At 40.9% G+C, this 25,624-nt stretch overlaps 1 long non-coding RNA gene across 3 annotated transcripts in view; it reads right to left on the reverse strand.

The window, feature by feature from the left end:
* The window catches only part of LOC135176244 (uncharacterized), a 240,697-nt gene that overhangs the window by 201,505 nt on the left and 13,568 nt on the right, over window positions 1–25,624 (reverse strand). Inside the window, exons 3-5 of one of the 3 annotated variants that reach the window (XR_010302577.1) lie at window positions 9,634–9,698; window positions 8,782–8,840; window positions 7,784–8,429 (exon numbers count right to left, since the gene is read on the reverse strand). The exons of the other annotated variants lie outside the window; for them this stretch is intronic. This is a non-coding gene — a long non-coding RNA (uncharacterized LOC135176244). Of the gene's footprint in view, window positions 1–7,783; window positions 8,430–8,781; window positions 8,841–9,633; window positions 9,699–25,624 lie in introns of those variants that run through there. 3 annotated transcript variants of the gene reach the window in all.

Below are 25,624 nucleotides of genomic sequence, written 5' to 3' on the forward strand. Positions count from 1 at the left end.
AAAAATCTCTTTTTCTCAGTTACACAAGCTCTATGGTTTTGGGGTGGGTTTTTTGGTTTTGTTTTTTGGGTTTGTTTTTTTTTTGGAGGGGGGAGAGGTTACTTCCCTTGATTTTTTTTTTTTTATTTAGATTTATAGCACTGTGTCTATCATGACAGTTCTCAGATATGAATGAAAAATATTGCATTGTAATTCCAAAGGCAGATTTATCATAGAATCAAGCAGGTTGGAAGAGACCTCCCAGATCACCCAGTCCAACCTAACACCCAGCTCTGCTCAATCAACTAGACCATGGCACTAAGTGCCTCAGCCAGTCATCTCTTCAATACCTCCAGGGATGGTGACTCCACCACCTCCCTGGGCAGCCCATTCCAATGCCAATCACTCTCTCTGCAAAGAACTTCCTCCTAACATTCAGCCTATGCCTCCCCCAGCACAACTTGAGACTGTGCCTCCTTGTTCTATTGCTGGTTGCCACAGCCTCCTTTCAGCTAGTTGTAGACAGCAATGAGGTCACCCCTGAGCCTCCTCTTCTCCAGGCTAAAAACCACATGTCCCTCAGCTTTTCCTCATAGGCCTTGCATTCCAGGCCTCTCACCAGCTTTGTTGCCCTTCTCTGGACACATTCCAGCATCTCAACAATTTACTTCATTCACTCATTGTGCTGACACTCCTGCTACCATAGAGCAAATCCGGAAAAGAGACAAGTGTACAACACGAGTGTTGAGCTCTCCTGTCTGACCTCCCACTCTGCAGTTTTCCTTAGCTGAGAGTGTTTGACAAGGCTTAGGGTTAGACAAGAAGAAATCTCTCTGAAGAAGGAATGTCCTTGCTTTTTTGGTTGGGTTTTTTTTTTTGGGGGTGTTGTTTGGTTTTGTTTTTTAAGTACAAAAATCTGCTATGTGAGGAAGCTGACAAAAATGTTTGTATTCTACACAGTACTGATAATTTTAACAGTGTTATTACTTTACAATGTCAAACTTGTTCAATTTGAAGATGCATTTCTAAATAGGAAGAACATTCTGAAGAAAATACCAAATTCTCTGTCTCTTCTCAAAACTTTTGAAGTGGAGGATAATGACTTTCAGATTCAAGATAGCCACTTATTTCCAAAGTTAGTACAATTCCACCAATAAAAATATCTTGATTTAAAAACAGATATTCATGACATTTAGTGGACATTGCTACAGATGAGCTCTAAGATATGCCAAGCCAAGCACAGGTAACACTCAGTTAAATGCTCTGAAGCTCTCTCTGACTCGGCAGCTTTGTTCCTTATTCACTATCTGAATTTCTTTTTTAACAGGTGACAGTTCAGGAAGATTTCAACCTAGGTCAGGAAAGGGAAAAGAAGGATTTTTCCTGTAATGAGATGCTGAGCAAAAGACAAGGTGGAGTTTGCCTCTTTATATATCTACATGTTAGCTCAAAAAAGACACGGCTGCAATCAAGCTCTCGTGTTTTTATCAAGTTTCTTCAGTTTGTTAATTGAAAATGTGAAAAAGGCAAACATGCCAACCTGACTGAGGACTTCTCTGGGTTTTTGAGAAGTCTGTTTCACCACTATTTTTTTTATTCTCCTATAAGTCCAGCTGGTAAGAATACACTACACAGTAGGCTGGTAAATGACATTCCTCAGAGAAAATGCTACTATTCCTCATGCTCATTGCAGTCACCTGAATGGAAACTGCACAAAGTGATACAAAAATACAGAACCAAGATGTCTCTTCAGAAGGGCATGACACTTCCATCTGCATCAGAACGGGGTCTGTCACTGTGCCTGGGGGAGAATTTTGCCAAGGTATGCACACCACATCAACAAATGTTCCTTGTTATTACTGAAATATATAATGGTAGCAAAGTGTGTTTTAATATGTTCAGGTCTACACCCTTGCTTTAAAACCTAGCTAAAAAGGTTAAAACACTTGTTTGGTCATAGGAGTTATACAAACTGGAATGTCAAAGTTGAAAGGGTCTGAAACTACCTACACTCACCCAGGGACCTACTAAAAGGATCCTGGCTTCCTCATTAGAATGTCCCACTTCTGGCTTCATGGAAACAAGATTCACAGAAGAATCACTTTAAAGAAGAACATGCACCAATGGCACTTTGAGACACCTCAGTGACCATGTCTGAATGTTAAATCAAACCACTTTCTGTTTACCTCCTGCCAAAGCATCATTGCAATGACTGGTATGTTCCCATCACTGATGTCAATATAGCTTCCCAGAGAAGGGGCTCATGGTATAAGGTCAGAAATAGAAATGCAATTAATAATCCAATCCCTATAAATATATCCCAAACTGTTTTCATAACTTTGCACATCAAGCTTGATTATATAGTGGTTGGGGGTGGTACAAAATTGTAAATATTAATTTTAATTAAAAAATATAAAAAATTAATACCACCTCAAATTAATTTCTCACCTCCCCCTAACAGAGGAGGAATAAGAGAAGCCCCTCCACAACAATCTTGTATAGAATGTTTTTCCTGTACCCCTTAATTGGAGAAAACAAGAATAATTGATGATGTGCAGAAAGGGAAATATTTGGGCTTTTGATTTCTACAAATACACAGCTTAAGTGCATTCCAGTCTGAAGGCAACTTACAGAAACCTTTGGTGTTATAAAAGTGGAAATAAAAGGATTTACATGCCCTGGATAAATTTTAAAGTACTTTAAACATTTCCCTGAAGTAAATTATCTTCTGTCCATTGGGCAGTACTTAAAGAGAGATAAGGAAAAACAATTTAATTAAGTGTTCCAAGGAGTTTTCAGGATGAATTCCTAACTAGCTCTGAGATTTTCTACTTGTAACCCAATTCTCTCATTGATTACACTTCTTTGGGTAAACATACTTACTTTTGTGTAAAATCTGTTTAAAACAAATGATGAAAATTTGCCTTAATTCTTCTCAGGATTAAATACTCTTTGCAATACTGAATGTTTCTCCTCTGCTTTGGCACTTTGTGCTCTGCAAGATCTGAGCCTTGAATGTTTTGCTTGGCAAAATGGATGACTAGTAGCACCATTGGTCCAGGCAAAGCTATGAAATGGAGACTTTTGAGAAAGCTTCTAGCTGTGCCTGATGCACATATTTTTATATGAAACTTAAATTATTGATCAAAGCTGAGAACAAATAAAGTATGTGACTGCTTAAATCTTTTACTTGGTTTGAAACCTCTAAATATAGGCTGGGCGATGAGTGGCACAAATCCAGACTGGGCAAGGAGTGTCTCAAGAGCGGGCTTGAGGAGGAGGACTTGAGGGTGTCAGTTGATGAAAAACTCAACATGAGCTAGCAATGTGTGCTTACAGCCCAGAAGGCAACTGTGTGCTGGGCTGCATCAAAAGAAATGTGACCAGCAGGATAAGGGAGGTGATCCTCCCCCTCTGCTTCACTATTGTGAGACCTCACCTGGAACACTGTGTCCTGCTCTGGTGCCCCCAGCATAAGAAAGACATCAAACTGATGGAGTGGGTCCAGAGGAGGGTCACCAATAAGATCAGAAGGCTGGAGCACCTCACCAGTGAGGACAGACTGCAACAGTTAAGGCTGTTCAGCTGGGAGAAAAGAAGGTTCCAGGAAGACATAATAGCATCCTTCCAGTACTTGAATGGGGCCTACAAGAAAGCCAGGAAGGGACTTGTAGTGATAGCATGAGAGGGAATGGATTGACACTTGAGAAGGATAGATTTATGCTGGAGATAAGGAAGACATTTATTACAGGCATCAGAACCGGTTGTCCAGGGAGGTTGTGGATGTCCCCTCTCTGGAGGTGTTCAAGGCCAGGTTGGATGATGCCATGAGCAACCCAGAGATTATCAGTGCCAATGGCAAAGGGGTTGGAAACGGATGATGTTTTAAGGTGCCCTCCAACCCAAATCATTCTATGAACCTATGAAATAACTGTGGGATTTTTTAAAGTCTCTTTAGAGCCTAGGTTTATGAAAACTCATAACACTTTCATATGATTTGGGGAGGAAAAAAGGACAATTCTTGTTAATGTTCAAGCTATTTCCTGATCAAGCTGTTCCTTACCATACAGAGAGAACCCTCTACTTCTGAAAACCCACAGCTCTTCAAAGTTCTTACCATGATAATGTGAACTTAGTTTTATTGCTTTTGATGGTTTGCATACAAGACAGGCTGCTATGAAGGGGATGAGTTGAAATCTGAGTTTGGGGTAAAATGCAACGAGGCCTACTTAAAAGTTATTAAATAATTCATTAATATACACAAAGTAATTCCCCCAAACTTACTTACAACTCTCCACACAAGGTCTTGGATGCAGTCAGCAGAACTATTTCACAGAATGTCTCTGTGCAATGCAATTTTGAAAGGCTCCAGAAAATGTCTCTGACAGAGACTCTGGAGGCTTCATTCACTGCTTGTGAGGTCGATTAAAACCCTTCAGCAACTTGCACAAAGAGCTAAGAATACTCACTAGTCCTAATGTCCGTGGCCCAAAACACAGGCAGGAAAGTATTCAGCAGAAGTCCTGTGGCAAATTCCAGGTGGGCTGCAAGATGGAATCAGCTGCTGGCTGAGGGGCCTGAGGCAGCTGAGGTGACTTGAGGCGGCCTGAGGCAGCTGAGGCGATGGCTGAGGCGAGGGGCAGGTGAGCGAGGAAGGAAGGAGCACACAAGCTCCTTATTGCCCTCTTCACCCCCATTTACAGGGTAATGGCCGAGGCCAATGGTCTCATCGGCCACACAATCACCCAATCCCCTCTGGCAGTCGCCCAAGTAGACCCAAAAATGGCAGACCCCACAGGCTGTTCTCCTCCAAACATGGGGGCGCATTCGCCTTGCACGCCACAGGGCCTGGGCCCCATGGAACCCCTCTCAGGCAACCGGATTAAACCGGACCAGGCTGCCTGGGTTTCTCTGTCCTGTTTTCCCGCCTCTGGCTGCAGTGCAGGCAGGCAGGTAAATAAGACAGGACTTGCTTAAGCCCATTTTAGGCAGGTAAATAAGACAGGACTTGCTTAAGCCCATTTTAGGCAGGTAAATAAGACAGGACTTGCTTAAGCCCATTTAGGCAGGTAAATAAGCCAGGACTTGCTTAAGCCCATTTTAGGCAGGTAAATAAGCCAGGACTTGCTTAAGCCCATTTTAGGCAGGTAAATAAGACAGGACTTGCTTAAGCCCATTTTAGGCAGGTAAGTAAGACAGGACTTGCTTAAGCCCATTTTAGGCAGGTAAGTAAGACAGGACTTGCTTAAGCCCATTTTAGGCAGGTAAATAAGACAGGACTTGCTTAAGCCCATTTAGGCAGGTAAATAAGACAGGATTTACTCAAGCCCATTTTATGTCCTTTAGGACTATTCACCACACAGGCAACACATCATATATGCTTTCCTATGCACTCCACTGAAATTGTTTTCTTCCCAGACTTTTAAAAGCTAAACAAGCAAAAAAAAAAAAAATCAGTGATAAATCTGACCAATGAAATAAACTGTTTTACAAAGTGTCCTACATACAATGGAAGTTTTATCCCATTTTTTGTTTTAACCCTCAGAATCATGCTGCTGACCTCTCTCAAATTAAACCAGTGGGCCTTAAGAGAGAAACTGATGCATTTAAGTTTCCAAGTGCACTGAGCTTGCACAAAAATTGGGCCGTCACATCATGTCGATAGCCATCACGTTGCATGCACTTCCACTAAGCTTTAGAAGAGCATGGCACCCTCAGTTTTCTTTTAAGGCTAAAAGAACCACGAGCTTACAAAAAAACGTGGCACCCTCAATTTTTCTTTCAACTCAGTGTCCTGGACCCTGAAGCATTGCACTCATATCTAACATAAATGCTGCAGCAACCAATAGCAAAAACTGCCTGCGACTCCTGTGTAACCTACAAGCAATAATTATTTTTTGTTCCAGTTTGAAAATTCTTTTTTGCTCCTTCTAAACAATTTCCTTCAAAAATCACAACCACATCAAGGGGGGCTTTTCTAGTAGCTATGACATTTGTGAGGTGCTGTATTTCTCATTCTCGCTTTCTGCCTCCCTTCCTCCTTCCATATCACACACCATCAAATTTACTGAATGGACAACACTTTTAAGACATCAATATTATTGCTGAAGGTGAACAGAAGATCAAAGTCAAGTACCATGTTATACCTGCCTTTTGAGATTCCTCAACTACCATGCTCTGTATTTCACTCACTAAGATGAGTGAAAGTTACATAGTCTGCAGAAGAGAGAAAACAACAGAGAGGAGAGAAGAAAAGGCTGGACACACTTTGCCTGTTTACCTATACAAGAATTTGAAAAAGATTCCAGAGTCTGACAGGAATCACATCCATCTAGACATTGTCTAACACATGAATAATGCATTGACATCAGCTGAAAAAAGGCTAAACTTTCTGGCTTCCAAAGGCTATTTTATAGCTTCTGTATGTATCTGACATTAGGGAAGGGGAGATTGCACCATCTCAGAAATATGGCAGCTGCTTTCTGGATTGACTTCAGTGATAAACGTGTCACTTCTGGAGGAAATTGATGTGAGCCAGAATTGTCATTTTCCTAATTCATTCTTCCCAGTCACGTTGTCCTTCTAGTTCCAACCTGCTTTGTAGACTAAGATTTGATGCATCTATCGATTTCTCGTGTGTGTGAAGGTAAAAATGCATTTGAAAGTCTTGAGTGAACTGGGCTCTTGCTACCTCAGTATTTTGGATATTTCCCTCTTAATAAAACAAATTGAAGTTGAGGAAAGAAAAACTGACACTTGTAAAATTTAGAGACAAAAACATACTCTTGAAACTTCCAAATTGATAAAACAGATTCTACAAAACCCTGATTCTCAGTTCATGGCTTTGTCATAGGAGAAGGCAGAGGCACAGCTGGACTGAGTAGAGCTGAACCCTTCTACCCTTCTCCCAAAAAACAGAACTGTCTTTGTGGCACCCTGTACTAACTCCAGCAGCACTATGGGGATGGAATGGGGGCAGACTGCAGAGCTGCCACATATTTAGCTTTGCTACTCTCCACAGGCTGAAGAGAAATGCAGAGTACCAACTCTGCACATGAGGATGCCTCATTGAGTCAAACCAATTCAGAGGTCTGGGCAGTACCTGCACCAGTTATATAAAACACTGGCCATAAGACTATCAGCCTCCTGGCCAGCACTAAAGACCAGGTTCTGCATTTAGAGAGCTGACCATTGTTTCAAATACTGTGGCGAGGCAGAGATGCTGTGCATCCTTCTGACCACTCTTTAGCTTTCTCCCACTCATTGCCTGAATGAAACTCTCTACTAGGAGTAGGGAAAGCAGGAAGCACTGGATACAAATTGCCATCATGATACAAATTACATCCCTTTCTCTCATTATTTTCTTCCCATTTCCTCCCCCCCCCCCCCCCCATGTTTGCCTCAGAGTACAAGTCCTGCTTTTATCTAAGACAGTTACATCTGTCAAACTTATCATATTTTGCATCCACTTCCTCTGGGTGCAAGAGTTAAAGTAGGTGCCACAGATGCTTGTTTGATTAGTTCAGTCTGTTGATATTGTTTCTTGTTATTTCATAAAACAAAGTGAGAGAGAATGAAAGAGAAAAAGAAAAAGGGTAAGCTGTGTCAGTACTGAACGAGATAAATGGGTTGAAAGTGCCTTGCTCTGCTGTGATGACTTCCATCAGACATGCTTAGCAAGATAAAACAGGCACTTTTCAAACAGATGGTCTCAAAGTCCTTACAGCATTATGGCTCACAGTAACAGCATACCTCACTGCCACATGCTGGGGAGGTAACTGTGCCGTGAAGGAGATGCACTCAATTTACCTGCCTGCTTTATTGCATCTGAATTTCTGGTCTGTTGAGGTGTTAAAGTGCACCTAGATAAAGTGACATAGTTGAGATTGTGGAGATTAAATAAAAGCCTTTTGTTAATCCAGTGGATTTACATTCTAAGGATAGTGAACAAAACTGCATAATCTGCGGCAATGTTTATGCCACATAAAACATAGCTTGGGGACAGCGTGACACCAAATCCAGCCACTTTCTTTTGTTGGAGAAACTACAGAGCCAGCTTATCATAGAAACTCTTTCATGGAGGTTGAAGAAGTCTGATTACATCCAAAGGTCTGCAAATAGCATATTAGTTGTGTTGATGACATACTGAGCTAGACTGCCAGGCGTTTCTCTGTACACATAGTAGATTTTCTGAAGAGAAGTCTTTAGTCAACATGGGAGACTTATCTCCAGTTATCTAGATAGTAAATCTGGATTTGCAGTAGGTCTGACTCCATAACAGCGGCGCAAATATAGTCTGAGTTTCTGTTCCCTATCTGTAGAACAAGGATGATAATATCTTTGCCTTTCTCTCTCTCTCGACTACTACATTTTCAAGTGCTTTAGGAAGAAAAAGAACTGTGTTATCAAATGTGAGCTAGTTGGACTCCAGATGCTTCAGATTCCTTCATCTAGAAGCAGAAATCAGTGGGTCAGTTGGATAGGGCTTGAGTCGGTGCAGAGTATCTTGAGACAGACAGAAGTGAGTTCTGATTTGATTGGGAATTTAATTTGACAAGGCAGGAATTATAAAAATACAGTTATTTTTATTTTCCCAAAAGCCCTGTCCCTAAACTATATGCAAAACTAGTTGATTTTTATTTACAGATTCTAATTTGATCAGAAATTTCCACAAGGATGTTATGGGCAAATCTGATAATTTGGGAATGTCAGAAAGTGGAAAAAGCTAAACCACAAGATAGTTTTACCCCACTTAGAAAATCAGAGACAGAGCAGAGCCTAGGAAAAAGCTGATTTACTTACAAGGGCAGAGTAGGAATTTGGAGATGTTCCCTGGATTTCCTTTGCAGAAGCCTCTGGAACTGCAAGTAATAATCCACGTGGCTTTAGTCTAATGCACTTAAGACCCACCAAAGTCATAAGTGTCTGCAGACACAGCTTTCACGAGGCAGATCTCATGGAGTGGCACTGCCTGAGCAGTGCAGGGGAAAGCCAGACTGCTGGCGTGTTCCTGCCAAGAGTTGCAGTTTATGGCAGAGGCAGGGTCCTTCCAGCTCAGGGTAGTGAGCAGGAAGCCAGGATACGCTGGGTCTGAGGACAGCTGTGTCCGGGTGCCACAGGCAGCTCTCCTGAATGGACCTAATGGACTTGCCGACTTGCATGAGAGCAAACTGCCTGTGTTTTCTCCTCACTCCATTTAAATCTTTCCTAGAGGATGCCAGGATATACTGGGTGCAAAGAATCCACCCAATCACAATCCCAGATTCTGGCATGGGCTTTCCCATGAGTCAGTTTATGTGTGGGAAAAGGGCATCTTTTGCCATTCGCGCCCACAAGGGTCAGGACAAAGCAGTCCACGCTGCCTTCTTCCCCTATTCAAACCTCTGCTGATGGAGAGGAGGAGAGGGAGTTTGGAGTGCCCCACAAGTGCCTTCTACCAATTTAACATTTTTTATCCATTTATTAAAAACCCTACAGAGAGCCTTTAGAAATAACAGTTCTTAATTCAGAATACTTCAGCCTCTCTCTGTAGAGACCAATGCCTAGATCCAGGTAACTATGAAAAACTTACTGCTAGCATGAGGATTTCTGCCCATAATGGAGCTCACTGAAGTCCCTTCCCAAGCACGTTACAAAACCATTATGAAAACTCACAGTTTTTCCTTCTGTTGTGGAGCCATCTCCTTCCATAGGCTGGAGAGGCAAGGACAAGCTTTCCACTGTGGGATAACAAGTAGAAATGTTTAGGCTAAGAACACTAGCTGCCAAGCCAGATATGTCCCTCCAGCATGCAGGTGAATGGATGCAGCAACAGGCCAAGAGCCATGACAGAGTTCCACGAGTTAGCAGCCAGCTGGCCAGAACAAGGCTAGCCTGAGAGGATTGCAAGTCATGGGGGGCAGGAGGTATCTCAACTCTGGAATTAGCCCAAGCAGTTTCCAGAAAGAGCACTGCCAGCCAGGTCTTGAGCCTCCTTACCAAGGTTTTGTACAGTACCAATACACCCTCAAGCAAAAGAGAAGTCTGTGGGACAGTGCCACTCTGTACATTATCCCATGACACCAAGCAGCAGCAGACTCCCAGCCAGCAACCCCCAAGGTGATTTAGCCTTAAAATACAGGCAAGCTATGGTAACAAATCTATTCACAACTCAAACTGATGGATGAAGGCTTATCCCTTGAGCGGTGGATCTTGTTGCCATGCACTGCACAGGCCATAGGTCTATGAGCATGATGTAACAGCAGACCTGAGGAGATTGTGGTTCCATAAAAGAGTCATTAGGAACTTCAGCCCAGTGTCACTCTTTTGTTCAGGTGTCTTACTGATGTGACATCCCACAGTCCTGATTTTCAGCATCTTGACTCTCCTGGTTTTGAAGTCAGAGGTCTTGGAGACTAGGACACCAATTAAACTGTTTGTTACCCTAAATCAGAACAATTTCTTTTTGCAACAAGAGATTCATTACAAGATACTAGAAATCCACAGCATCCTTTCATTTCAGATGAACTGAGGATGCTAAGCACATTTGAAAATGAGGTGGCTAAGGCATTTCCTGCTGTTATTTTGAAGCAAATATCTAGACTGCAACCCTGACCTCCATAGGTAGTATATCAACTCTCCTGTACCAATGACTCTCTGATATCCTCAGCAGGCTTTGATACACAAAGGATTATTTTGTTTAAAGAAGAGGCTCTGTCACTGTTCCATTGCATCAGAAATGAGCCTTCAAATCATGTTCACCCTGGGCCATGAAGATGGAAAAAAGCCCCAACATTTTCCCTGAAATTTGCCTAAATTGGCATGCTATTTTCCAACTGCTGTCCCCTATTTGAGTGGGATTGAAAGATTTATGCATTCAGTACGTGTTCACTTAAACTACTTCTACCTAATGATAAAGGAAAATGTTAATTCATAAATAACCTTGGGCAGCGAGAGGCCTGAAATGTATACATTAGTTATATCTGCATTCAGCAAGCTGAAAAATGACAGTGCCCCAGCGCAACCAGGCAAAGCATAAACCACTGAGCTGTGAGAGATGGAAACTCTATGCTGTGCTCCCTTTACAGACTTAAGCAGGCAGCTCTTAGTTATATTCCTGCAGATTAATCTGGCTACACAAGCTGCTAGTGCCTGAGTCAGCAAACCAGAAGATGAAACAGGGAGCCCTCAACCACACCTACATGTATGTGGTTGCCACAGTGAGTCTGGTAGGTTGTGGCCCGCTATTGAGTCACTGATGGGTGTTGGTTTCCTCTCACCCACCCACTGTCTCAGATCAAATGTTTCTGCTGCAGCAGACAAAATCTCATTTTCCTTGAGGTAAGAAATGCAGACACTTTTAACAGATTTATATATATATATATATAACCATCAGGTTTACCAACCTTGTAAAGGTAAATCCCAGAGCTGCTAGGCTGGATTACCTCAAATTTCTGCAGTCAGGAATTTTCATGAAAATTGCTGACAGTGCAAATGGCTCCAGCAAAGGTTTTTTAGTGACCTTAGTAACCTTTCTATTTTGATCAGATAGCAGCTTTTATCTTCGTGCACCATTTGTTTTTTTGGGGGCTTGGTTTGTTTGTTTTTTATTGCTGAGCGAACCTCTACTGCTGCCACTACCAGACCAGAACAGGCATAAGAAACTCTGTCATGATCTGCTAAGGCACTTCCTTACAGAGGCACAACACCTCAGCCATCCCAAGCTCAGGCATTCACATTAAGCACTTTACTCACACTGCAGTGTCTCCTTTTAGTCCTTTACTGAAGAAGTAGAGCACCTCACCCAATAAAAAAAGGGCTGTGCTTCACTTATGGTTCAACCAACGCAGATTGATCAACTTGCTGACCAAACTGCAGTTATGATGTCCTGTTTGCTTTCTCTTACCTCATTTCAAATAAAACTAACTCCTTAAAAATAGACTACCCTGTCACCTCTGCATTCATAACCTCTTTCTGGATTACCTATGTATAAACAAAGCTCTGCAAAACATATGAAGACTACAGATAAACTGGCTTATGTTTTCCAGCAATGACTGTCTAATTCTTAGTGTTGTTTTTAAATGTGAACACACTTGCACAACAAAAAGCACAAAAGGATTTTTCTCTATTTCCTCAGTACATGTACAAATCTCTACTAATCTCAGAGTCTCTCCAGCAACATGCAGCCCATTATTTCTGAACTTTTGGTACTTTCATACTGTGAGCTCTGGAGCAGTGTGACCAAGGAGACAGTCAGCTTGGAGGGTTTGGATACTAATGAGCTACAGATGTGATGTGTAATAGGCCAAGAACTATAGTGCTTTTAAGTTTATATCCACTCATTCTGCAGTGAATACCAGAGTTGGGAAAACACAAAGAGGAAAATAGGAACATGGAACAGTAATCTCTGGCATCAACAGTTTGCATCTCTTCCTTCCAGGTGAAAGTAAATCCAACACCTAGATACGGAGTTTGTACTTTAAATGAAAGATTAATGGATTTTCTTCAGTAATTCTCTGAGGTAATAGAATTCCATCAGTATACCCAGTTCTTATGTAGTGTTCTAAATAAATGTTCTCATGTACCCTAATCTGAGGATTATGCTGGTTGAGAGACAAGTAAACAAATGAAAATGAACAGTGTGCCCACTGGGTGTGTGGTGGCCAGAAACCTGCTCATGCTGACACAATATCACTAAAAGGTACTGGGCAACTGATGAAATGCAAACAATCTCTGCAAGGGAAGCCAGCAGCCCTCATGCTACCCCAGCAGCCACAGAACATCATACAGAGAAGCAAACATGTAAAATAACATATGCATGAAATAGTTGAGTGATGAATCATATTCTAGTCAAGCTTACTGTAAAAGGTCACACAAGTGCAGTGGGTACCTCAAATTCCAATACATGGAAAATACTGGATAAAATAACAAGATTCTACTCCTGATTTCAGCAAGGATTTTGAGACATACTGTGCTTTACGGTCATTCATACATAATTTTCCGACAGATCCTGTCAGCACTGACATTATTTGTGCTGGTGCCACCATTCAGCTTCTAGGATGGTCCAACACCCTAGGAGACTGACTATAGAAAATTGTTATGCTTTCTGAACAACACCTCACAAAACAGAAAAAAGGGCAAAAGACAGATCCATACCACTTGAACAAACTGTAAGCTTTTTGCAAACTTATCTTCTCATTCACATTGCCTGAGTATGCTGACCTGAAACTGCTGTAAGCTGTTTGCAATTCGTCTCTAACAAATAGAAATATTGTATTCTTAACCAGTGGAACCAAGCTTTAATTTCACATTCAAATACCTCTTAAACCAGCCACCTTGTAATGTGTTTGGATGAGTTATTAACACTTTTGAGAAGACCTGTCTTCTTTCAATAACATTGATTTAACAGTAATGGCTTCTTAAAATATTACCTCTAGTCAAATTAACACAGAGAGAATTGAAGCTGCAGAAAGCCAGGCAGGCAATGTGAACTGCACTGCTACTTGGACACCATTTGTAATGTTTGGTGGCTCTCTGACATCTGCATTAACTAACTGATAAAGACTTGAGACCACACCAAAGTACTTGTCTCTCTCCAGTTCACTAACCGCTAATAAATATACTGAGGGTTCCTTCCTTTAATTTCTGAGTCAGTTGAGGGGGAAATAGGTTTGCTCCTTGGATCAAAATAGCCCTAGAGAATTTGAGGTGCTGTTTGCCTCTCCTTAAGGCTTACGTCCTTGCTGCATGTTTAAAACAGAACTGTAAGTGCATCTCTGAGAAACTTCCCAAGCTCTTCATCTACCTAAAGATAATAAGAACTACGAAAAACAGTTCTGACAAAATAGGAGGAAAATAAAGCTAGCAACCTGTGAGCTTATACAATAGTTGCAAGACAGGGCCTTTCTTACAGCAAAACTTAGTTTAAGGGTTTCCACCTTTCCATGAGCAGCCCCAGACACTACTATAATCTTCCTTTAGATTTGCAGCTCTTTCAAGGGGTTTACATGGCCACAGCCTAACTCTGATCTCTGGGGAAAACAACCAACTTGCATCACTTCCCTGCAAGGGTTCACAGCATGGTCCTAAACCTCACGTTATCCACTCTGTGGAACAAGCCATGAACTGAGTGAGGTGTTCCTGCAAAAGGGGTTTGGTAACTTCTGTCTTGTCTTCACAGCTGAAAAATATTTTGTTCAGCAGCACACTGAAAAAAGGCAAGAAAAAGGGAGAGGAAAATGACTTCAGAACTATTCAAGAGTGATCCAAGAAGTAAAATCTCCATGGAATTAAATCCTGAGAAAACATATTGAATAAGATCATGTATGGTACAGCATACATAGGACAGCAAGTATGATAGAGAAACTGAGAGTTGAAACCTGAGATTTCTCAGGTTCACTTCTTGTCCTTACTAACGTGTGCTGCAGAATAGGTTTGGTCTCAGCTGATTTTGTTGGAGGGAAATATCCTTTTAAAATTCAATGGAGAATCATTACATTTATGTAGGCTTATATTTCTGGTAAACAGTTCTAAAAGATGGTTTAAAACCAAACAGCATGAATTGGTTTAAAATCAAATAAAAATGTTTATCTTTCTCAATGATTAATATTGTTTGCTGCTTTAAATTCCAGAATCCTTCACTACTTTTTGTTTGTTTCTCTTTAAAGAACTAAGTTTTTCCACAACCATTTCAAGATAGTTTTGCAGCTGTTGCAGATATCTGACTATGGTAACCTTATTTGGAGTTTAGTCCTTTTGTCTTTGTTTATGCTCTTACATATTATTGATCTGAAGGTAGCGAGATGCCTTCCATTCAGAGATCCAGCACACTTCTTTCCTGGTGAATTTATTTAAAAGCTAAGTAGCTATTTGCTCTGATCTGTAAAAGAGACCCAGAATTTGGAGTTTCAGACCCAGAAAATGCAAAGTTGATACTCTTAAAAAATGAGCCTGAATACTCTGCTAGATCACTTTTCTTCCTGAGCTTTCCTATGAAGATTTAGTGAGGAATTGTCATGGCTGGATACATATCTGTAAAGAAAGCTTACCAAAACCTCTGCAGACCTGGGGTTGCTAAAGAAACTACAAAGTATCAGCTGATTGTTTTTATTCATTTTTTTCCTAGTTTTCAAAGGATCAGGTTTTAGGATTGCTGCATTCTTTGTGGATATTTTAACTTCTTAGCAGAAGAAATCACATGGCCTCCTGCAATATGTAAATAAGCAGGGAAATCATGCACACTGTGAAGCAAATTCCTTCTAGATTTCTGTGGTTTTCCTTCCACAGAAGACAGGGATCATAATGTCTGAAACAGGAAAAACGGAGTAAAATTAGATGAATTCTGGTTCCACTGACCAGAGCACATACACAAGGTTGAGAAGGCAGAAAAAATGACTCAAGGGAAATGCCGAGAGCCCTGAGAAGTGGAATGATGGAGCACGTATCTAGGATTATGTGATTTAGCACAGACACCAGGAAGTAAATCAATAGGAAACTGCAAAAACGAGAATGCTGCTATTGAATCAGAACTTTTGAGATTTACTTGAAGGAGATTTCCTCTTGTCAGGTGCAAGGGAATTGCTAGGATCTTGGCAAACCATCCTGGATATACAGAGAACATATTCACCCTATTATAATAATGCCCTTGTGACCTTTAGAAACTTTTGCTTTGATAACTATTAAAGTTTGAGAACTCGTTGTTGTTTGAAGTCCTTCTTCCTGCTTCTCACATTGGTAGAGAAATGGAAAAAGTTCCTTAAAAAAAAATAAATACAGAAACAGAGAGTTTTTCCCATAGAATATTATAACATTCATGCATTTCCATGAATAACTTTCTTCCTTGGTCCTCCTCCAGGTAACAATGGGAAAAGATTTCACTATAGATTATATATTAAAATCACTGTAGGCTTTGAAAAAGTCTTCAATGTTCATGCAAGCTGGGATTTCTAACAGTGGTCTCCGTCAAGAGTAGGACAAGCAAGAACTGGACTGTTTTCTTCCAGCTCTCTGAGTTTTTTCTGCCTATCCCTGCTTTAGTCTGTCCTTCCTGAGTCAGATCCAAAGCCTGATCCAAATGGAATGGTCCTCTAAACCTTGCTAGGCTTATGGAAGAAACACCAAGCACTTTGTGACAACACACTCTTTCCCCATCACTGCAGGCACTTTGCTGCAACAAGATTTGCTGTGTAATTAATGCTAGACTAGTTCAGTGATATATGCTGATGGAAAATAGAATGAAGTATTCAGCTCCTTTTCACCAGGGAATTCAGCCAGGACAACTTGCTTTCTAATGGACCTGTGCCAAGGTCTGAGAAAAGCTGTGGATCAGAGTCAAGCATAAATTATTTCCATTGTTTTTGTTGCTTCAGAGGGGAAAAGGAAAAAAAAAAGAAACGACCCAGAAATAACATTCTATCAAGCAGCCTATCTGCAAAGCCAGGACTGCTCTTCAACAAGCTGTGCTCCCAGGAGCTCTTGCTCTGAACAGCGGCTGGCACAAAAGTATTGACAGGATCTCAAAAAACATTGCTGAAACGTCTGCAAGAGAGACAAAATACTAAGTAGGCATGCAGAGAGAATTAGTCTTTCATTTTCAGCACAGGGGGAGCAGAAAGGAGCATATTAGCAAGCCAGTTTAAGGAAGCTCATGCTTCCTTTGCCTTTGGAAGTAGAGCCTTTTTCATAGGTGAGAGTTGAACATCAAACACCTGACCTGTTCTCCTGTACAGCTGGGAAACTAGCCACAATACACAGAATTTAATTCACTTCCTCCAGAAAAGTCCTTAATACATTAACTAGGCTGTTATATGCTCATATAGACAGGCAGAGGCAGTCCAGTTGCCACAGACATCAATTTCTTTTCCTGCTCTTGTGCTGATGCTTTGCAAAGCTTCCATAGACAGAGGATGATTGTTTGTTCCCAGTTAGATTTTCCAAGTCTCCCACTGAATTTTCTATCCCAAACATTGTAGTGCTATTAACTGTTGGTTTCTAAAATTCTACATCAGCTTGTTCTCCTCTTCTCAGCCTTTTCATTTAAGACTTACACCACAACAAGGAACTATAGGAGAGGCAGAAAAACAAGTCATACCTTTCCATTAAAATAAAGCACTTGAATAATTTCTTCCCTAACATGGAAGTGACACTAAAGCTATGCAAGTCCTGAATTCTAGGAAGAGAAGGAGAATTTCCTCTGTTTTCCACAAGACTGTTCAATGGAATAATCAGCCCTACAACCTTCAGGGACTAAGGAGCCCAAAGGCATGGCTGCAATATTTTAGTGTGGAAGGGTTTCTGGTGGAGAACAGTTTTTTTTCCTAGTTAAACTTCACAAAGAGTGTCAAACTATCAGAAAAACCAACAGCCCAGGCCTGAGGCCTCCTGCTGTTATTAGTCATGTCTATCTCATGCTGCTTTTCTATTCCTCTTCTCTAATAAAGCAGTACAATACCTTCTGGCTTGCCAAAGACCTCACTACTTCAGGGAAATCTATGTTCTTCCTTATTCCTGGTAGAAAATTCCTCTGCCCCAAGCAAAAGTCCCCTTCTCAAGCAGCAAAGCTTTAAGTTCCTGATCCTGCTACAGCCAGCCACCCTAGCTGCTTCCCAGTTACCATAAAGCCATAATTAACACCATATTTCATCAGAAGGAAGTAATCACACCCTCAGCAAGGTTGAAAGCCCTTGACAGTACCCTCGGATAGGTAATTGTTGTAGTCTATGCCCCCACAAAACATCTTTTTGCATGTGTATGGTATTGTTTCAGTTCTTGCACCACTCAAGACTGTATCCAGCAAATGCAAGTCTTGTTTGCACAAGCAGGTAACTAGCAGAGGCTGGGTCATTAGGTAAGTACTCTTGGCAGGTTGTTTACCACTAAGTATATGTATCACTCTTAAGTCAACTAGGCATATGGCAGCAATTATGCCCAAAGCCAAGCAACACTTCTAGCATTTACAGGCTAATGAAAACAAGTAACTAACATGCTTTCAAGGGTGTGCCACTCTGAGCTAAGGTGCATGCTCCTTGGTGTTGTGGGCAGTAGGTGACTCAAGTCACAGTAATAGTTGCAAGTTCATGAAACCAGGCTAACTCCATATTTGTAAAAGGAGACAGCTCAGCACTGCTAATGCAACATTTCACCTTGCTAAAGGGTTCTCAGTTCCTTTTTCTAACTTACACCATTTCCTTGTTTTCCCTCAATAGGGAGTGAGAAAACATGAAGACTGTGGAGTTGTGGCTTCCTCTGCATTTCCAGGTAGTATTAAACAGAATTTTTCTGTACAACTAGGGATCCTTCAAGTAAAAAGAATGCCAAGAGGTCACACGGAAGTCAAAGAGCAAGGTAAGGCTGGAAATTTGAGGGGCAATTATAGAGGCAGGATGGAGCAGATTCACTAATACTTGTAATCTGTGTGTGTACTTTCACAGGCAGCAAATGGAGAGTTGGCTCTCTAGGTCATTTTCTCAAATACAAAGGCTTGTTGCTACCTCTAGACTGTACACTAAACTCACACTAGACTTCTGGTTTATCTAATCTGAACAGTGTCCGTACAGCAAGGACAACAAGGTGTGAAACTATCAAAGTGCCACTCATTGAACAGCCTTGATGTTTTGTGTCAAGACACTTCCCAAATACATCTAGGTTTCTGTTCCTGATGGAAACATCAAGTAAGATGCTGATGTCAGGAATAGCTATGTCTCATATAACTCAGAAGTGTGATTTTTGCCATAAAACACCCACAAACAATTACTAGTTTTCTCTATCAGAGAAATATAAAAGCAAACTGATGGTCAGTGTGCATGCATCAAGGTCTGTTATTCAATGGGCCAGTTTACGTCCTTCTGCTCTCTGTGCTGGCTTCAACACTGTAATTAACTAAAGCAAGCCCTGTACTGGAGGCATGTGCCCGCAGAATATTTTTCTCTAGCCATATGTGTATGCATTTAAGCACATAAGAACACATTTTAAATATAAAACAAGTTTTGAAAGGATATCAGGATCCTGTTGGGCAGGGAATGATAAGATACACCATTTCTGAGGTTCCATTACTTGCCTATCTGTGCATTATAATCTACCTAGCCCTGTAGTGTCCATTCCTACACATACAATGACTACTAAAATGAAGCTAAAACCAAAAATATCAGGCAGAGGCATGCAGGCATGTTTTGTGCAGCTCCAGTTGCCAGGGAGATGCCATCCACCCTGTGTCCAAATCAGAACATCTGTCTCATTTGGAACCTGACCTGCAGGCTACAGTGAGCATGCTGTGGCCATTGGTGAAAAAATGAGCAAAAAGAGGAAAAAGTAATTAGACACCAATAAAAATGGAAAAAATAACTCAACCCCCCACCTTGCTGCTGAAATAAAATATTTGACCTAGCAAGACACTTTTAATGTAAGCTAATGAAAGACAGAGTTTATTTTCATGGGTGTTGAAAAAGTATGTTTACCATAATTCCCAGTTACATTCACACATAAAAATATGCCTCCCCAAAGACTGCTGCAGCTGATTTCACATTCAGAGGGCTTTGGAGGAGCAAAATGAAGGCAGTATTTGAGAGTGATGTTGTGCAACAAGCTGCTGAGAACTATGCAGATGACAAGAATGAATTCCTACCCAGGGTTCCTCTTTGAGAAAATCAGACAAGCCAGAGCTGTCACCACCCATTGCTGTTCATTCAGAATCACAGAAGGTTAGGGGCTTGAAGGGACCTCTAAAGATCAGGTGATCCAACCCCCCTGCCAAAGCAGGATCACCTATACCAGATCAGGATCACTTATACCACATCACAGAGGAATGCAACAAGGTGGGCCTTTAATACAGCCAGAGAGGGAGACTCCACAACCCCTCCGGGTAGCCTGGCCCGGTGTTCTGTCACCCTCACAGGGAAAAAGCTCTCTCGTGTTTACATGGAATTTCCTATGCCTCAGTTTCCACCCCTTGCCCTGTCATCAGGCATCACAGAGCAGAGCCTTGCTCCATCCTCTTGGCATTTACCCTGTACATATTTATTAAGAGTGGCATGATTTATAAATGTGGCATCAGTGTCTCCCTATATCCAGAATTTAAACATATTGAACTTAAGAGAGAGCCTTTAATGTGCTTTGCCACTCTCACACTAAAGAACTCCTTCCTCACATCTCATCTCAACCTCCCTGCTTTCATTTTAAAGCCATTTACCCCATGTCCTATCCTGAATGCAGGTTTTAGTCCAGGAGATGCTATGATGAAGTGGAGTAATATTTATCTAAAGCATTACAGACTAGTCCTGGTGCACATCTGAGAAGCATAACATCCTTATAGTCTAGGTTTCAGACTACAGCCTTGCCAGTAGCTACTTCTCTATCAGCACCTTCAGTCTATAACAAGACAAACACTGGTGCAAGGATATTATTTTGCCAGACAACAATAAGCTACTGTACTCCATCCCACTCTGACCACCAGCTATTTTGCTTCCATCCACAGCTGGAATTGGAGGCCATCCAGTAATGGTTGCATCAGAAGGCTCCACCACATCCCATATTTGAATCATAGAATCAGATGGGTCTTACTTCTATTATCTTAAAACATTAAGGTCTAATGTGAACCATTGTTAACCTTTTTTAATGATGCTACTGTATATTGCTGCTCACTGGAAGGAGTCCTCCACACCTGTGTTCAATACATAATGAAGCAATGATGTGATTTTCTGTATATGAGAATGGCAGATGGTGTTATTGTTACAATGTAGTTGTCCCTATTCATTGCAAGAGTCATTGTAAAATAGAAATATCACCTTGCAATGCTTGCGAGTCCTCTTAACAAGAGATTTTAGAGCAAATACTTCTTTTGTTTTCTTTCAATCAAATAAGTCAATACATTGACCCCTAAGGCTCCTTCATCCTTTGCCTAGCAGACATGTAAGCAGCCTGAACTTCCTTTCTTGTTAACCACCAACCAAATTAAATCTCTTCCACCATTCCAGCTATCAGTACCTGTATGCACTAGGAAAGATTTCAAATTAATATCTCTGCTTTTGAATTTGTAACACACAAAATTACAGACCAATAGATAGCCTGAAAACAGTACTGCACTCCTCTAAGCAATGTTGATGACCTCTGACTTAATTAAAATTTTCTGTGTAACATCCTTAAAACTACATTCAAAATTAGTTAGCCTGATTTTTTTTTGGTTGGTTGGTTGGTTTGGGTTTTTTTTTAAATCCCCAGCAGGTAATGTGGTCTGACACAGGTAATGTGGTCTGACTGCAGTGAAGGAGTTTGCAAGGGAGCCTGCCAGTTTCAGTGAAGCTAACAGAGAATTTTCAGAGACCAAAGAGGACATTTTGTTCCAGCTTTCTCAGTTTCCATTAGACTACTTTACGTGAACACAAGCACACAAACTGTACAAGCATGCTCAGTGCATACTGTATGTATGATTAATTTCCAGGTTATCAGAAAGAAATGTTTTGATTACTCCATTTTTATGTTTGCATGCTCAAACCAGAATTTATACTATGTGTAAAATGTCATTTCTCCTATTTCCCAGCAAATGTTCTTAAATGGGATTTCACATTCTTTATTTCTCCAGATTCTCTTTTCAAACATATCCCTCAGATTTCCCTTATCACAAGAGTGGTGTTTCCTGTGCTATCCTACAATAAACAAATTGTCTGCATTTAACATCAAGAAGTAACTGTTTAAAAACTAAAAAGACAAGCCAAAACAGATTTTAATTTCAAGCTCCTTAGAGTCTTGTTAAATAAAGAACAGCCTGAGGGGAGATATCTTACAGATGATAGGATGATCTTGACAAGTTCCTTTAGACTGAGATCTTGTTTTAAATCTATCTTTATCCTCACATTGCACAATTTGATTTTTTAGAGTCAAAAGACAGACAGTTTACTAACAAGTGTTACATTTCATTATACTTGTCTGCACTCCTCAGCTGCATTCTTCATGGATTTAAATGTTAAAGAATATCACAAATGTTCTAAAAAGGCCAATGATTTTTTTTGTGAGTAAATACTTTTGTTCGCAAGGTCACTGCTTTACTGGACTGAAACAAGAACCTGGATTATGTAATCCCAAAGAGGCTAAAGATCTCTTGACCCATGAAACTCACTGGTTTGCAGATCTGCAATTAGGGTGCATCTGACATGAGCAGCAAGTGTAGAAGAGAGAAAAGGAGGTAGTCAAAACTATGAATCAAAGTATGTCTTTTCTCAGCACTACAGATGCCATAGTTATCAGTAGGACAGTGTAAAATTCAGCTTCATTTACTAAAATAAATCAATAATGCTTCCTGTGTGGTAAAATACATTTCATTATTAAAAAAAAAAAACCACCATAGAAAGATGTGTTCCTTTTCCTTTTGCATCCCTAACCTCGTAGGCAGGAGTCTCATTAAACCAACCCTACAGGTGCAGGAATAAATTCTCACCTAGCAGTATGTGCTGTTGCAGGCTGCAGACAGTCTCTCTTGAACCAGGCATAATGTTATTTCTGTGACATTACTAGTCCTCTAATGACCAATTAGGACTGTGCTGCCAACTAGTAATATCACCAGATACTTCCTAGCACCTTTTTGGTTCTCTACATTTGGACCTAGTGTTATGGTTTAAGGATTAGCTTAGTTTTTATATCTAACTGTAACCAAGGAATAGGAACTTTTCCAGTGATGTTGACTTTAAAAAAATGTTTACAAGGGAAATAATTGGCCATTGGATGCAAAAAGAATAACAAATGTAAATCCATATCATTCGTTTTGTTTGATAATTGGGATAAAAAGACAGTGTACAAGTAATTCTGTCTTCTTTACATCCTTGGCTTCAGACTCCTTGCAGATTTCTGCTCCGCACTGCTCCCCTTGCCTCTGTCCTAACCTTCTTGCTGGTACAAACCATCTGGGAGGTAATGGGATATGGAGGAGGGAATAGGTCTGGTTGCGGGGAACCCTTCTGGGCTTCAACCAGAGGGAATATTTGTGTTATTTCTCAATCCTAAATATATTTTGTACATAGGTGCTGTATTCTATGCTTGTACAGTTTAGTTAGGTGTAAATATATAGCTTCCTTTCCTTCTAAGCCATCTGAGCTGGTAAATTTGTTCAGGGGTGATTTCAACCCACCACACCCAGCTAGGAATTTACTGTATGGAATATTTAATGTGTGAAAAGGGGCATTCACTTCTCTGTGCAACCCATTCTAGTGTCTCACCACTCTCAATCTAACATCAAATGTAAATGTAGTATTATTTTTGATTTATATTGCCATGGTGTTGACTTAGGGAAGATGAGACCCCACATCATGCAAAGTGTTATCAGGTAAGGCGCTGGCTGACAAGGGAAGGTCATTCTCCAAAGCCCTTGCACAACTTCACTTTGCTCAGGTGAAACGTGTATAGTACAAAATCATACATATTCAGTACAGGGGTGGGGTTGTTATGATTAGTTCTGGGAACAGGTGGAGTTATTACAATCAGTTCCTGGAACTCATTTCCATAATGTCCCACCTCTTCACGCATGCTCATTGCCATCTGGTGGTTGTCTTTTGGGGCCTTTGGGAGAAAGGCCAATGTCTTCTCTTCCTTAGTCTGACAGCTCTACCTTTCGTCCACCTGGCATCAGTTGTGGGTCACATTCTTGGCTGGAGCCTCCAATGTCTTCATCTTTGAATACAGTATTCTTCTTCTCCATGAGAAGGTTTCAAGACCCTCTCAAGCTTAACCCACCTCCTTTATGTTTATCTCATTGACAATGCTTTATATCAGTGCTCACACAGTTAATGATTTAACTAGGTTCCTACACTCTGTGTTTTCTATCCCTTTTCCCACATCAGTGTCACTGGCTCATCTAGCTGAATCAGCTAATGGTGTTCCATAAAATGCTGATGTTTTATAACACAAATGATGTTGGAAGAGAAGACTAGTGGGGCCCTGGAGTTCAGATGGTAACTGTGACACTCCCTGCTTCCGGAGCTTTGTTCTGGCTTTCATTTTGTGAGGGTTGGGGCTCTTCCGCTTTGGTAGCAGTGGGCTTGGCAAAAAGGTGGGGTAAGTAACCCCCCACCCTAAAAGAATTACTGAAAAAGAAAATAAGAGAACAAAAATATCTGGAAAAGTTATCGACAGAGCATGATAACATGCTTACATCTGTCTGTAAAGTAACTGCAAAAATCAGGTTCAAATTGGTTTTCACATGTACAGTTCTGCACTCCTTTGAGCAAGAAGAAAGAAGAGGAAAAAATTTGTGAACCTGTGGTAATCAAATGTGTTGTAAGCTTGAATTATGCCTGAATTTTACAAATGGTCTGGGGCTCCTGTGTCTCTTAGTTTGTTAAAGCTTACTGGAAATATCTAGCATGAAGCAGCCTGACTATGAGCTTCAAATTCAAACAACAACATGCCTTACATATTCATCACTACAGTACATAACATAGCAGTAAAGGAAGTTTTGTAGCATATTTGATTGTTTGCTGGTTGGACAATGCAGAACTGAGCTGCTGGACAAGATTTTGTGGTTTCATGCCTGCCAGCACATTTGATTTAGTGACAGCAGCAAACCTCATTGCAGTTGTTTCTCTCTGCTACATAGAAGAGGGGCCACTGCACACGTATCAAGAAAGCCCTATGTGTGCAGTCATTTATGCTCACACGGTGGACTGTGAGCTGTGGTGTGTCAATAGTAGGTACGTGTTCCAGTCAACTCTGCTTTCTGCAGTTAACACCCAGTGGAGTAGGTAGCTCAGATGAGAAACTATTTCAGTTGCTTTACAGTCAAATACAGAATCACAGAACGTATTTGGTTGGAAGAGACCTCAAAAGTCATCCAGACCAAATGGTGAACCAGCTCTGAAGGATCAACACTAAACCATGTCCCTAAGCACCAGGTCTGCACACCACTTGAACTCCTCCAGGGATTGTGACTCCACCACTGCCCTGGACAAACCATTCCAGTGTTTGATAACCTTCTCTGTGAATAAGCATTTCCTAATATCCAGTCTGAACCACCCCTGATACAGTTTGCAACTATTTCCTCTATTCCTGTCACTTGTTGTCAAGAACAGGCTGGCCCCCTCCTCGCTCCAACCTCCCTTCAAGTAGTTGTAGAGAGCAATAAGGTTTCCCCTCAGCTTCCAATTCTGCTCCTCTTGGCATCTGTAGCCTTCAGGAAAGAAGTATATGAAATAAACTAATGCTGTGTATTCAGAAACTTCTATGAAAAAAAAAATCAATAGAAAAAAATCCTTTTTAGTATGTCTATGAATTTTGTAACTGCAGGTGAAAGACACAGTATTGCATAGGGTACATCAACTAATGGCAACTTAAGACTGAATCTAGCAGTCTCTTAGCCTCATGTGAATCACTTCAAAGTTATTTTATGCTCATAGGTCTTTTGACCACCATTTAAAAGTCATCTATTTCTAGCTTTTCACATCTCTCTAGAGGCAGTTGACAACACAAAGCAGGGAGAGTGTTTTTAAGACAGTGTCTTACAGGCATTAGAAGTTTCCCATTTACAGCTGATATCACTATGTAGAAAGCAAGTATTGGGGTTGCCTTTCTTTTGGGGGCAGTTGTTTGTGGGGTTTTGTGTTGTTTGGTTTTTTTCCAATGTAGGGGAGCAAAGGACATCTCCTCCATTGATATTTCAAATTGTTATTTGATGAAGTTGTCAGACTGAAGC

This window comes from Pogoniulus pusillus, chromosome 6, assembly GCF_015220805.1.
Source record: "Pogoniulus pusillus isolate bPogPus1 chromosome 6, bPogPus1.pri, whole genome shotgun sequence".
Classification (NCBI taxonomy): domain Eukaryota; kingdom Metazoa; phylum Chordata; class Aves; order Piciformes; family Lybiidae; genus Pogoniulus; species Pogoniulus pusillus.